The sequence below is a fragment of the Balaenoptera borealis genome (assembly GCF_965194805.1).
Source record: "Balaenoptera borealis genome assembly, chromosome: 3".
NCBI lineage: Eukaryota > Metazoa > Chordata > Mammalia > Artiodactyla > Balaenopteridae > Balaenoptera > Balaenoptera borealis.
Genome location: NC_138866.1, coordinates 109,048,343 through 109,063,140, shown reverse-complemented (window position 1 = coordinate 109,063,140; position 14,798 = coordinate 109,048,343). Strand labels below are relative to the sequence as shown.

At 43.3% G+C, this 14,798-nt stretch overlaps 1 protein-coding gene across 3 annotated transcripts in view; it reads left to right on the top strand.

Annotated features, from left to right (window-relative positions):
• Positions 1-14,798, top strand: part of RORA (RAR related orphan receptor A) — a 729,602-nt gene that overhangs the window by 462,049 nt on the left and 252,755 nt on the right. The gene's annotated exons all lie outside the window — the stretch shown is intronic.

The following is a 14,798-nucleotide window of genomic DNA, read 5'->3' as shown; positions in this document are numbered from 1 at the left end:
GTCAAGCCCTCTGTGGAAGTGGGGAATGAGGTGGAGGGGGCTTGAGGAACAGGGAAGAACAAGAGAGGGAACCAGCAGGGGTTGGGTAGCAGATGGTTTCCATAACGAATGTAGCATCCATAGACAGTCATTTATCCCAAACTATGCCTTGAACAACTACTGTATGTTTGGGCTTGTGAAAGATGCTGTAGGATTCAGTGATGAAAAAGGCTCAGCCTTTGCCTTCCAGAAGCTCACCGAGTTTATGGGGGTAATGAGACAGATATCCATTCTAGACTGTGTACAAACCGTATAGTTCCACAGATGTCAGGGGAGAGGCAGAGGGGTCTGACACAAGCAATGCGAACCTCAAGAATCAGGGAGTGGGGTACTTGTTACAGCTTCAGCATCAACCAGAGAGTCATTTGACCTCTCTGACTCCAGTCTCCTCATCCATATAAGAAGGAATTAGGACTGGGTCTCCACTAAGGTGCCTGCCCAATAAACTCTGACAATCTCTGGGCTTTGCAAATTCAGAGTAGGTGGATGTCGGTGTTGGCAGAGGTATTGTGGAAATGTGTCTTCAAGGACATGGGAGTGAGTTGGCCTTGAAGAAATGGGGAGTGTTGTAGAAGTTAGGCGGCAAGCATTTCGGGCAGAAGGACTAGCAATGAACTCAGCCATGAGGGTAAAATGGTACAAAAATTTTTCCAACAACCATTTTATGAATTAGGAGAAGAGAGGTATGAATAAGCAGGGTCAAGTGATATGATAGATTCCATGGTAAAGTTGGAATTAGCATAAGTCTCTTTGTAGTAATGTTTTGTTGCTTACGTACAAATAACAAAAGGTTAGAATGATCTAATTGGAGTAGTACCAACTTTGGAACCCCCATATACTGATGTAAACAGCAGCCTTACACAAGAGCTAAGTGAAAGAATGCATGATGGAATCTCCATGTTCATGAATGATGATGATATTAATAAAAGGTGATGGGAAATGCTACAAATTTTTACAAGGTGGAAAAGCAGCAATTGATATTCAAAGTGGGCAAGTATAAAAATACCCCAGGTTGTATTTCAAATGCGGATTTCTACCTAAACACAGGATGCCATGGAAACCCAAAAGACTGACATATATAGGCAGCATCCAGAAGTCTATTGAAGCCAAAACTGAAAACAGTAGCCTCCACTTGTACATCCCTGTTGAAAGGAGGTTGGTGATGGGGGGGTTGGGGCGTGGTGGGGGAATAGCCCCTGACCAGTGTTCCTGTCCTAGGACAGTTCTGAGTCCAGTTTTGGCATATTGCTTAACCTTGGTCTCCTCAACTGTGAAATGGGAACAATCACACTGTTACAAGGATTAAATGAGACAATAAGAACGATGTGCTTTAAAACAAATGAAGAGCTGGATTTGCTGGAATGAGGCAACCGAAATTTGTGCATTTGTGGTGTCTGTCTAGTGTGTGAACATCTTGCGTAAACACAGTTGAAATAATTCTTTGTACCTGCAGAATGCTTTAGAGTTTATCAGGTTCCAAAAAAGTATAAAGGGACCTAGCAGAGCTTTAAATTCAGAAAACCTAGGTTTGAATTCCAATCTAGTCACTTGCAAATATGACTTGGCATGGAGTTACTTAAAGTTTGTAGGCTCCACTTCCTCATTTGCAAAATAGGGATAGTGATACCTACCCTGATAGCGTGGTTGTGAGATTTAAATGCCCTCATGGATGAAGGGTGGTGAGGTGGATGCCTGCCCACACTGGCCCTCGGTGCACAGTGGCTGTCTTTATTGTCACACTTCACTAGGACGTGAGCTCCTAGAGCTGAGACAATGTCAGCTGGTATTCCCAGTGGCCAGCGCAGTTCCTGAGTTGGAATTGGTGTTCCGTCAGTATTTGTTGAATGGATGGATGAACGGCATGAACAGATGGGTGAACACCAACTTTGTAATAGAGATGCTTTCTTGGGTGAGACAATCAAGGCTCAGAGTCTTTAAATGACTGCCCAGGGGTCAGTGTCAGAACTGAAAACTGCAAGCCCCGCGTGCGTCTTGAGCCCCTTTTCAAGTCATCCACTTGCTACCCTCTGCTGTAAACCTCCAGCCTTGGGTGAGATCACGAGCTACAGCGCTCTGAGCAGTTATTGCCTATCTTTTAGAAAAGCAGAGGCGATACGATTTGCCTCTGCTTTTTTTCCTCTCTCTCTCTTTTGTTGTTTTGATCTAATAAGCTCATGGGGTAAAAAATTCAAGTCAACTTAATTTTTTTTTTTTTCTTGAAAAGGGGCCAAAAGAAAAAGAAAAGAAAAAACATGAGCACAATCTCAGATATCTTTGGTTTTGATAGTCCTTGGTTGGCAGGGCGCAGCCCGAGAAAATAATCTTCACTGAAAGGTACAGTTTGTTTCCTTCCCCCGCAGACGGAAATGTGTGTTTGGGAGGCTGATTCATCCGATGGCCCTGGTTCCAGGCCTGGGACCAGCACTTTTCATTATTAGCTCTGTTCCTCTTTTGGTTTACAAGGTCAGTGTCGATGTTTTGGTTGTTTTCCCAACAGTGCTCTACTGACCGACTTCGCTCTAATCCCTTGATGTCACTTAAATAAACTCGAGGCGGCTGCAGGTTGGGGGAGCGATTTGAGAACTCCAATGATTTCCGGCCGCTGTTGTTCTCGGCGGCAAATTAATTTGATGCTGTTATGTAAGTGTAATCATCCTCTCTAATCACATCACAGGATTGGGAACTGCCAGAAATAACAGAAGGGAACATTCGAGGTATCAAAGGGGAGCCACTCAAATAGACTGTTTATTTAGGTACCAAATTGAAACGCTATTATTGGAGATGGAAAACAACCCTTGCCACACTTCCTTTTCACACATCCCTACATTTCACATACTGTATTTATCAGTGTGCATCATCCAGAAGTAAAAGGAGATATGAAATCAGAGCTTCCAATTGTGCCATGGGGGAAGGAAAGGCACGGAGTCGGAAGTGTCTGAGCGTCAGTGGGTTTTTGTTGATGCCTGAAATTTTGGTTGTGTTTATGCTGTTCTAAGAGGCTTCTCTCATCGCCTGATGTTCTTTCTTTATGTCTGTCTCACTCTCTTTCTTATTTTCCCCCAACGTGTCCCACTGCCTTCTGTCTCCCCAGTTTTTTTAGCAAGTCAGAGAACCTCTACCTAACTCCAATGACCCTCTCCAACTCCTTGGTGATACCCACTCACTCAGCTGAGGGGTCACAGGAGATGCGCTACATATTTACAGCTTGCCTATCTTCTAACACACTTTGTCCATTCTTTCCTCTTCCCAAACTCTCGCCCAGCTCCTACCTGGACATACAGTCCTAGATGCAAGAGAGAGAGTCCCATCCTTATTTCAGAACGGGTTTCTCAGAATGGTCTAGGTAACAGCAGAAGAGCGGCTTGGAGTCTGTGAAGTCAGATAATGATAACACTGATCTGAATAGCAGAGGGTTGAACAAGATTGCATATTTTAAATGCTTGGCATACTGCCTGGCTTTCTAAGTGTTGGTTTATCAGCATTATTATCATTCTTATTATTGTTATTTATTGTTCTAATAGCAAAACCTAATTAAATAAAAACAATAATCATAATGATGATCCATTTCCTGCTCTCCCCACTTCTTATTCCCACCACTTATCTTCATACAACTGCAAATCACTCCTGATGTTATTTGCCATAAGTCATCGAGACATGACAGCCGGGCTGAAGGGAATGAACAGTTGAACCCGTGGACAGGTTGTGGGGAGGGATGCCCGCCTAGGTGAGGGAAAAGACCTTCAGCTGGACGAGCTTAGGAGACATTCTCCTTGGAGCCTCTGATGGTGGCCTCTCCCTGCTCTCCTGGTCTCCACAATCCTCTGCCTTGTTCCATGTTTAGTCCCCCGGCTGCCTTTCTTCTCTGCTTGGATCACCACCTGCTTTGAAATGCCCTCCACCAACGAAGTCCTCGCATTAGAATGAAGTACTTCCTTTATCCTGGTGTAATGGAGGGGCACCAACCTGGGGACTGGGAGACTCAAATCCTTCCTTCCCTGCCCTTCACCCTTTGGGTGACTTTGTCTGTGGGCCTTGGTGGCTTTGACTGTGAACGTGAACGGCAGGGGCATAGCCCATGTAACCCAGAGTGCCAGCTGATTCCCTGTTTCTGAAGCAACTACTAGGACATTGAATGTTACTTTTCCTTGCCTTGCTTGAATTTTTTTAAGTAAAAAATAAAAATTCACTTCTAAAACCATTCTCTACAAGCCCATCACAGAAGGGAAGAGATTACTATTCATGGTCATCTTTCACTCTTTTTCCTCTAATCTAATCTCAGGTCTCTCCTCTAAAGATTTTCTACACAGGCGATCTAATGATAAGGCTGCCCCAAGCATCTGTTAGACCTGGGTAGGATGAGAACCAAGATTTGAGCACCAGATCTGGACAAAGCTGAGCTCTGGGGCACTCAGACCAAAATAGGTTTGCAAAACTATATTGAAACTGAAATGAAGATGAGGTTTTTTTTCTTTTTCCTAAAGAAAAATATCTGGATAATTATTTTCTGTGCACCACTTCATTCTACTTAAACTTTTCAAACTGCAAGTTTTAGCTGCATGATTTACGCTTAAAATAAAGGAAACACTGTTTGAGGAGACTGGTCACATGCAGTGGGGAGAGTGAGTTTTTTCTCAAGTATAGACACAGCTGTGATGTCTTGGGCTTTGGAGTCAGATTCTAGCTGTGTGACATTGGACCAGTTACTTAACCTCTCTGAACCGCATTTTCTTCATCTGTAAATATCAATAGGAATGTTGTGAAGACAGTATGAAATAACGAATGTAAAGTACTTGACACATAGAAAGGGTTTGATTAATATTAGCTATTAATGTTATTGTGGTTATTTAGATTTAGCTCTTTACATGCCTAAAATCATGGGGCAGATTTTCTCTCTGTCATACTCCTGGTAAAGGAGATAGTGTCAAAATTTTCTAACAGTCACCCTGAAACATTTATCTGGGCAGGTCTAGATCATATCCATTTGGCCCATAAGGGTTACTTAGACGACCATCAGCTGTATTCTCCCTCTTAGCTAGTGTAAAAATAGCCTTGAAATTAATTTCCTAAAATAGCTAAAACAGCTCGGTATTTGAATGTATATATCATAACTCACCACCATAGAATATTAGTTAGCAACATATAACAAGCATTTACAGAAATCTCATTAATTTGCATTTCATCCATTCTTAGAACAATTTGCAGTAATTCAGTCTGGATCAGACTACGTTAACTTTTACATCTATGTTTTATAGAAATAATTTACTTGAAGAATTAATGGTACAAATGAGATTATAGGGGACATACTAAACTTTTTAAAGACAGCAAATATTTTTCTAACAATAATGGTATGTATGAAAATAAAACTTGTGATTCATACATGGATGTTGTTTACTGAATACATAGAGCAATGTTTCTCAAAATTCCATCCAAGAGAGAGAATCATGGGGAGAAAAAGTCCAAAAGTCCTGAATTATACCCCAAAACTTCTAAATTAGGATCCTGGGCCAGGAGGGATGGGGGACCTAGGAATGTGCATTTTAAGAAACTCCTTGAGTGACTCGTAGGTTTACTAAAGTTTAAGAACAGCTGTTACTCAGAATATTGACAAATCACATATACCTTAACTGAAGTATCCCAGGAAACTCTTCTTAGTAGTTGAATAGAGCTCCTCCTTTCCTTACTGGAAAATACCAGGACCTCTTCTCTTTAAAATATTTCAGAATTCAGACTTTTCTGCTAGTGCAGACTCATATTCCCTCATAACAGGGAGGTGTTACTGAAACAGACCCAACTTCCCACAATCAGTGCCAAGCTTCCTGCGTTATAACTCTGACAGTCAGAAAATCTAAAAATTATGATGGTAAGATTGGGATTCAGGCAAGGAGAGGAACCAGGCTGGGACCCTGGGAGGCCTGGAAAGAAAACCAGGGTAGAACCTGACAAATACTCGGAGAGACTTGCTCATAAGGGTTAGGTCAGAAGCCCAGTTATGGGAATGAAGGTTGGCAAAGAGCCTGCCTCGCTTCCCGCCACTGCACAATCCACCCTTGAGTTGACATGCAAACCAAAGTGGTGTGAACCCTTAGAATATCTAAGAATGACATGAGGAGGAGTATTCTTACTCTATTTCCATATGACTTTTTTTTAAAGCAAATGGCTTGTTCAATATTTAGACCCATTCCTTTGTTAATAAAATAATTGCTATGTCTGTAAAAAGCACATTTATGGTTATCAAAGGGGAGGTGAGGGGAAGGGACAAATTAGGAGTGTGGGATTAACAGATACAAACTACTATACATAAAACAGATAAGCAACAAGGATTTACTGTGTAGCACAGGGATTTATATGCAGTATCTTGTAACAACCTATAATGAAATATAATCAGAAAAAATAACTGAATCACTATGCTGTACACCTGAAACTAACACAATATTATAAATCAACTATACTTAATTGAAAAAACAATCCCTAATGTCTGAAGGTGTTGGTTTATATCTCCTTAGATCTTTATTAACTAATTGCACCAATATGGGGTTAGAACTATTTTTTTCACCCATTTCTGGATGAAATGGGTGAAAAAAATAGTATACAGTATATATATATCATGTAGATGTGCACATGTGAAAACACACACACACATTTCAATCCAACTATGTACATAACTTAAAATAATTTAAGCTAGGCTTTGACTCAAAACTGGATCTTTATATCTTTTTTTTTAATAAATTTATTTATTTTATTTACTTACTTTTGGCTGCATTGGGTCTTCGTTGCTGCGCGTGGGCCTTCTCTAGTTGCACCGAGCGGGGGCTACTCTTGGTTGCGGTGCGCGGGCTTCTCGTTGCAGTGGCTTCTCTTGTTGCGGAGCATGGGCTCTTGGCACGCAGGCTTCAGTAGTTGTGGCACGTGGGCTCAGTAGCTGTGGCTCACAGTCTTTAGAGCGCAGGCTCAGTAGTTGTGGCGCACAGGCTTAGTTGCTCCGCAGCATGTGGGATCTTCCCGGACCAGGGCTAGAACCCATGTCCCCTGCGTTGGCAGACAGGTTCTTAACCACTGCGCCACCAGGGAAGCCCTGTATCTTTTTTATAATGGCAAAGAATGTACAACAAATACAAAATTCACCTAGCAGTCAATTTTAGGCCGCTGTTTGCCAGAGATTAAGACCACGGGGTGAGCAAGTTTGCTTGTAACTAAAGCACAGACTCTTGGCTATTTGCAACATTTTAAACTTTAACAAGTGGGCAATGCAATATAAATGATGCTTTAAACATTTATGCATTGGGTGGGAATCTATATTAATTATAAAACAAAGGGCCAAGTCCTAGAAACAAAGAAGCATTAGTTTTTTTCTTCCTGAGTTGCTTTACTAAGAATTAGATCCCTAAAGGAAAGGCGCAGAAACAAGAAAGGTTCTGCCTACTTACTAATACTTGATTTGTGGCTTACCTGGGAACCCAGGACGACTCATCCAAGAATTTCCCGTGGTCTGTTTATGTATTCTATTCTGTGCCTTGCTTGTACCCTCCAGCCATCACACACTGTGTATCTGAGAACTCCTCTCCTTATGCACAGCACTCCTTCTCGTGGTCCATGTGAGAAAGCCTCACCTATTCTTTTTTTTAAAACATTTCTTAATTGAAGTATAGTTAATTTATAATGTGTTAGTCTCAGGTGTACAGCAAAGTGATTCAGTTATACATACGTATATATTCTTTTTCAGATTCTTTTCCATTATAGGTTATTACAAGATATTGATTACAGTTCCCTGGGCTATATAGTAGGTCCTGTTGTTTATCTGTTTTATATACAGCAGTGTGTATATGTTAATCCCAAACTCCTAATTTATCTCTCCCCAACCCTGCTATCCCCTTTGGTAACCATATGTTTGTTTTCTTGTCTGTGAGTCTATTTCTGTTTTGTAAATAAATTCATTTGTATCTTTTTCTTAGATTCCCCATATAAGTGATATCATATGATATTTGTCTTACTCTGACTTATTTCACTTAGTATGATAATCTCTAGGTCCATCCATCTTGCTGCAAATGGCATTATTTTATTCTGTTTTATGGCTGAGTAATATTCCATTGTATATATGTATCGCATCTTCTTTATCCATTCATCTGTCGATGGACACTTAGGTTGCTTCCATGTCATGGCTATTGTAAATAGTGCTGCAGTGAACATTGGGGCGCATGTGTCTTTTAGAGTTAGAGTTTTCTCCAGATATATGTCCAGGAGTGGGATTGCTGGATCATATGGTAACAAGCTTCACTTACTCTGAAGTCCTGAGATGGTAGAGGCAGCCTGAACTACAGGAAGTTTGTAAAGTGTCCCTGCAAAGTGATTGGGGCGTGTTAGCATTTTTCTCTCTGTCTAAAATAGTTGTTAGTATTTCGCTATTTAACAGGCCAAGGTTGAATAAAGAGATGTTGGTTATTTCCAGCCTGTTCCTTTATGTTTGCTCCACTTCCCATCACTTAAACTCTGTACCACAGAGGAAAGCAGGCTCTTCCTTATGCTTCTGTCTCTTGGGAATGAAGACTGGTTGAATGTTTCCATCTCCCAATATACAGTGTCTCTCTCATCAGCTCGCCTTTGTTCCCAGGAGTCTGACTTTTTTTGGACTCTCCCATGGTGATTAAAACATGGCTGTTCTCTGGGAGGTGACCCCTACTCAGCTGTTCTCACCGCAATGGAAATTACTTTGCTAGAGGAGAAAACTCCTAAGTAAGTTTTAAGTTGAGCAAGGGACTTCTCCCAACCTGGGATGCCGCCAAGCTTGAAGGGAGGGTCCCGAGTTGGGAGACAAGGGAAGCACAAGGGGAGGGTGAGGGCTGTGAAAACACATAGTCACCAGTTCACAGTTCAGCCTGAGGCTGACACTAACTAGAGTCGATTAGTGAGTTCGTGCTCACTAGTTTATTCAGAGTCATTTGATATGGAATTCGACTCCTCCTCACTGGAAATGAAGGCCTTAATTCCACAGGTTTAACTAAAGCCGGCGGCCTACAGTACGAAGTTAAGACAATAATCTGAATTATTTTTGCAAAGCCACCAAGGGAGAGAGATTTTTATGACCACGTATTTGAGATGGTCTGTGCAGGTTTAAGTGTCCAGTTGATTGTACCTCCCTCCGTTTTATCTCGTCTGTCCACGTATAGACTTAGTGGGCAATAGTCACGCACAGTGAACCCAAGCCTGGAATCTTTACCTCTTCCGGAAAGTCAGTAGAAGCTTCTGTCTCCTTGAGTTTCTGTTTCAGAAGGTTTCAGTTTTCTCTTGGGAAAGGCCAGCAGGAGTCTGGATCGTTGATCACAGGTAGTTTAAGGTCAGAATGTTTTCTCTCTCTCCCTTTCTAACTTTTAACCATGTTTATACAGAGAGTTCTAAAGACTAGAATTTATGAATCTCAAGGCTCATAAACCGCTCTCCACCCACCGTATAGTTGTAAGCTGTGCCTCTACACATCTGTGAGGCATACCTGCCATGTGCAGCATCTGCAAAGCTACAACTGGGCGGCAAGCTGGAAAATCAAACCTCCATTCATTAAAAAAATTATAAAATAAAATAAATGCACATGGCCTGCCACCCCCCGACAGCTGGCAGCCTCTATTTTTCCAGCTGGGTTTTAGCTTAACACCTTTTGGGATGTTGTCCTCCAAGAGGATGTCTTTGGGCTTTTCACATCTGACTTTTGGATTTAAAAAAAAATGGAGCCCAGAGACTGTGTTGGACACATTCTTATAAATCCATGAAGGCTTAGCCTACAGAAGCCACAGGAAATACTATGATATTTTGGAAAAGGTCGAGTTTCATAGATTCTGTAAGGCACTCAGCAGGTTGTAATTATTTTCTTTTATTTAAAAGCCCTCCAGATATTTTTTTCCAGAGGGTCTCTGCAATTGAGGGCAGCAGACATTTTTTTCATACTGTACATTCTTTTTGGCCGAGTGCTGGAAATACACAGGAAATCAAGTGGTTTTGGAAGATACCAGCAGAGTCCAGGCCAAGGCATGAAGTCACCGAAACAAAATGGGAAATCTCCAAATCAGCAGCATCAGGCTTTGGCTGCCTTGTCCCCCTCCTGGTGCAGGAGGGAAAAAATGAAGCAGGTGAAGACACTGATCTGTTGTGTTCTAACAGAAACCAAATGTCACTGTGTCCGCAGGCCCAGCTCAGCAGCTGGAATCGTTCAAGGGTTTTAGACGCAGGCCGACAAGACAGATCCATTGAGGCGGCCAGGAAAGTGGAATGAGTTGCCTGTGTCTTAATTCAAGGTCTTGGTGCTACTTTGAGCCCTGAGTCCTGCTGGCCTGGCTCAGGGCAAGGGCAGAACTGGCCAGGCCGAGGCCAAGGAAAGCAGGCCAGCTCCTTGTCACACCAGCCTCTGGGCTGCCTCTCAGGAAAATCCGCTGCAAGGACTCTTGCCTCAGACCAAGGAGGGAATGGGCCAGGCCTTTGGTCTCAGCTACTGAAAACAAAAAGGCAGGATCAGATTCTGAGGCAGCAGGTAGACATGTGTCTGGCTTCCTTTCCATAGGGAGGTTCAGCTCCTGGGAGGGACGGGAACATATGGGGAGAGACCTCCACGGGAGGCGGGCCCTTGGCTCCCGCCAAGCCATTGCCTCCGTGGTTGGATGGGATTCTCCTGGAATCCTGGAAAGCAAAGAAAACTCCCCTGGAAACATACTTGGATTGTGCAAGGTCCTCCCTCGCCGCTGTCTCATTCAGATTCTTTGTGGCTGCTTTGGGCTGAGTAGGGTTAATTTTGAGCAGAAAGGGAAAGAACTTCAGCCAGCATGAATGAAGTGCTCCCAGGACAAGTCACAAAATGGCCTTTCAGAGAGAGCCGTCCATTGAGATGGGAGCCAGTGGGTGAAGTCACCATCAGCCCAGGGCGCGGTGGCCAGTCATAGGCTGGATTCAACAGAATCCTGGCCTGGGCCCATTACACCCTCCAGCATTTCCATTTAATCAGTGGTGGAGGCCCTGGGTGAAATGAGGTAGGGAAGTTGTGAAGTTCCCAGTAGATTTCCTAGGACTGAGTTTATTCCTCCCTGGCTCCCAAGACAGAGGAGATACCAGGAAGGGATAGAGAGGACTCGCTAATAGCCCTGGGCAGAATCAGTCCTGGAACCATTCCAGCCACCATTGTTATGGTGAGTTACGGTAAGTGGCTGAATGTCATGTTGTCCAGGACGCCATGCCACGTGATGATTTGGGTAGCTCTTCACAGTTCACAGAACAGGCTCATATATACTTATCTCATTTGATCCTCACAGAAGCCCAAGGTGTAGGCAGATGGCACCATCCTTGCCCACAGTATACTTGTGAGGGCACTGAACTCAGGGAGTGACGTATCCTGAGCCACACAGCTAGTAAGAAGGTGAACCAGGACTCAAATCCTCCTTCCTCCTTCAGAGCTTTTAGAACGATGACAAGATGCCTCCTGGGGTGTATCCAGATCATCTGCATGGATATGGGTCCCTGCCCTCTAGAAACTGAGAGCTCAAAGCCAACCACACAGGTTTTTGTATGTAACCCGCATAAGACTAAGCTGCCTTGTATCTCCAGTATCAGCACCATGTCACTGCCAAAGAAGCACACGCTGACTTCCAAAAAGAATTTTGAAGCAATCTGTATCTTTATTACAGTTTTTCAGAAAATGCCAGAAGAAGGATTCCACCTATAGCTTACAGCAGATTTTCTGAAAAATCTCTTTATCTCCCCAAAACACCACCCATCACAATATGACAGCTGCCTGAATCACTCCCTCTCCTCAAAACAAAAGAAAAAAGAAGGTCTTCATACTTTTTCTCAAACCCAGTGCCTTCTGATTCTTAACTTTTCCTCACCTACCTCTTACCTTCCAAATCTATTATTTACTCTTCCATGAGTCTGGTTTCTCCACTGTGAACCAGTCAAAAAAATCTCAGTTCCTTTTAGTCTCCTTCATCCCTAATCCATTACTCTGATTGGACCAACAAGGCCCAGGATCAAATTGGACCAAGGCTGTCTTTTCCCTGGAGGGCAGGTGGGAGACAGAAGCTGTGATTCTTCTATTTTCCTGGTCACACATGCATATGACATAGAGACGGTGGCCTCAGACCTTCAAGCCAAGGCAAGCGGTGTATCAGCTGTGCCTGGCAGAGCCCCACACTAGATTTGGGTTTAGAATCAGACTCATGCTCTGTGATACTGGGCAGAAAGATTGGCAGATTTGCTCACCAGGCCCGCTTACACTTCTTTTGTCAACCTCAGTCACCCTTTCCCTAAACCAATGTTTCCCACTTTTGCCAGACTCATCAGTGTCTATAGCAAAGTTATAACGGGATTGAACTTCACTCCTCTTCCACTTCACAGACGGTATCTTACTTGTGTTCACTGTTTTCTTTTTTTTTTTTTTTCGTGTTTTAAAAAAAGCTTTATTGTGGTATAATTCACATGCCACACAAATCTCTATGGATTTGCTTATTATGGACATTTCATATAAATGAAATCATAGAAATGTTGTTTTTGGCGTTCACTGTTTTCTTAATGACACTCCTAGTCAAGCTGAAAGTCTCTGCTTAAGCATAGAAATGATCTTTTCATGGTAGGCGTGTAAACAGAACCAATTAATGAGTAGCTACTTACTCTTTGCTATGTTAATTAGCCCCATTTTTGTCTGTGTCCTAGAGGCAATATTTGTCAAGAGTAAATGCATTTATGGAAAGAAGTGTATCCTGTAAAAATTTACCTCTGTATAGTGGGGTTTGTGTGATTTTTTTTTTTTTTTTTTACATTCTTCAGATAAGTTTCTACATCTACGAATCTAACTTCAGTGTGAGCATCTGACATTTTTATACTGAGTAAAACCTTAAAATTACTTTCACTTTTTAAAAGAATAACAGCATTCACTGGGGGTGGCAGAGAAGGGACACCTAGGGACTTGGCGGTTGTTAGAGACAACAACTCCTAGAAATAAATACATATATATTTAGTTAGGGCCGTGGGAATCATTTGCATTTCTCCCTAATCAATCTCGACTGGCTTCCTGGAGGAGGTCGGATTTCAGGAGTTACGTAAATGTTGTGAGGGAAACTTTTGTTCAGTTCAGAGGGAAGGTAGAGTTCTGAGGAAGCTTGGCAAGGGGTGGCATGTTGGTTCCCAAGGAGATTTGTGCAGTTGGTCTGAGGCATGTGGGGGGGGTGGTCAGCTGTGGCCGTGCAGGAAGTGGGGAAAGAAGACAAGGAAAAGCAAGGTTGCCGAGGCCTCCCACGTGAATAAGGAAGAGGTGAGGAGAGTAAGACGGGCCCTGAGGCTCTAAAGATGAGATTGGAGGGAGAGGGCTAGACTCCCATAGCTAAGTCCATGGAGCCCATTAGGTCAATGAAGCTTGGCCGCTAGGTCTGTGCACAGAGCTGAAGTTCCAGCACCTGCCCTAGAGAATTACGGGGCATTGGCTCAATGCCCTGGGTGTAAACCTCCACGTTTCCAGGACCAGACAGGAAAGAAGCAGCAGCCATCTCTGACCTGGAACATGGCCCTGTGAGCAGTGTTGATGAGAATTTTCACAATCTGTCTGATCCTACCCTCTGCCTTATTCCATTCTTTGGAAACTCTCACCCCAAGGAGGCATTTTCCTGTCTCACTTTGCCCTGATCCTGGTTATTATAGCCTGCAGAAAGAAAGCGTGAAGCTGGCGGCCTCTTGAAAGCCATATTATCAGAGATCGTGTGGACAGGGGATAAACTGTCTTATTCCTTTTCTGAGAGGGAGAAGCATGGGAGTGCAGGCAGCTCCTCCAAGGTAAAGAAAAGCTCAAGGTCATATGACGCAGAAGCCACCGTTCCTTAGGACACTGTCCTCTGAAGTCTGTACTGTGTGGCATGAAGTTTCTGGCTGGGAATGGAATTTGAGTTTGTCCACTGAACTTTCTCTTCCTATCCCTCATGATTTGCTCGCAGCCATTGTTGTATAGGATTAGTCAGCTGAGGCATTTGGAGAGGACCTTGGGACACCTCCCGCGGTTCATCCTATACTGACCCAGAGCTGAGACCACCCATTCCTTCCACCGCCCAAGCAGGATGCCTAGGGTTTATATTTTGTAGTTGCTGAATACCATGCAGGAAATAGAGGTGCTCTACGTGTACAGCCTTAAGAAAGACCGCAGCTTCTTTCTCACTGGGGTTTGCTCAACCTTTGGGCTGAATCTGGTAGGTCAACGAACTTGAGGATCTTTTTTGAGGAGAAAGGAGAACTAGCTTCTTCCACAAGTCACTGGGTCGTGTGTATGTACGTAACAGTATCACTTTTTTTTTTTTAAGTTAACCAAGACCTAACAGATTTATGGCTTGGAGTCACCACTACCATTATTTTATTATAATTTGTGCAGAGAGAAAAAGCCTTCCTAGGGTGATTTCAAGTGCTCCTCCTTGGAAACGTGAAATGCTTCGTGTTGGGCACACACACCCTCAAATCCATTCCTATTATTTACTGCTCTAAGAGAACCTTCTCTCGGGGACAGCCTGCCTTTTGACACAGCCTAACTGGCATTGTCCTGGGTGCCTGTAATGATGACTTAGGCTCCAGTTCACATCCTGGGCTGTGAATGGTGTTGCCAGACCCAATTGTGTGTCTGCGAATGAGCTGGAGCTTTTGCAATTTAAATGGACAGGCCAAGTTCATGGACTGTTCAGTTCTCACTCTGTGGGCCCCTGCCCCCCGCCTCAGGCTGTGCTGCTTTATTTGGCTGTTTTTGTGTGAGGTGATTTTTG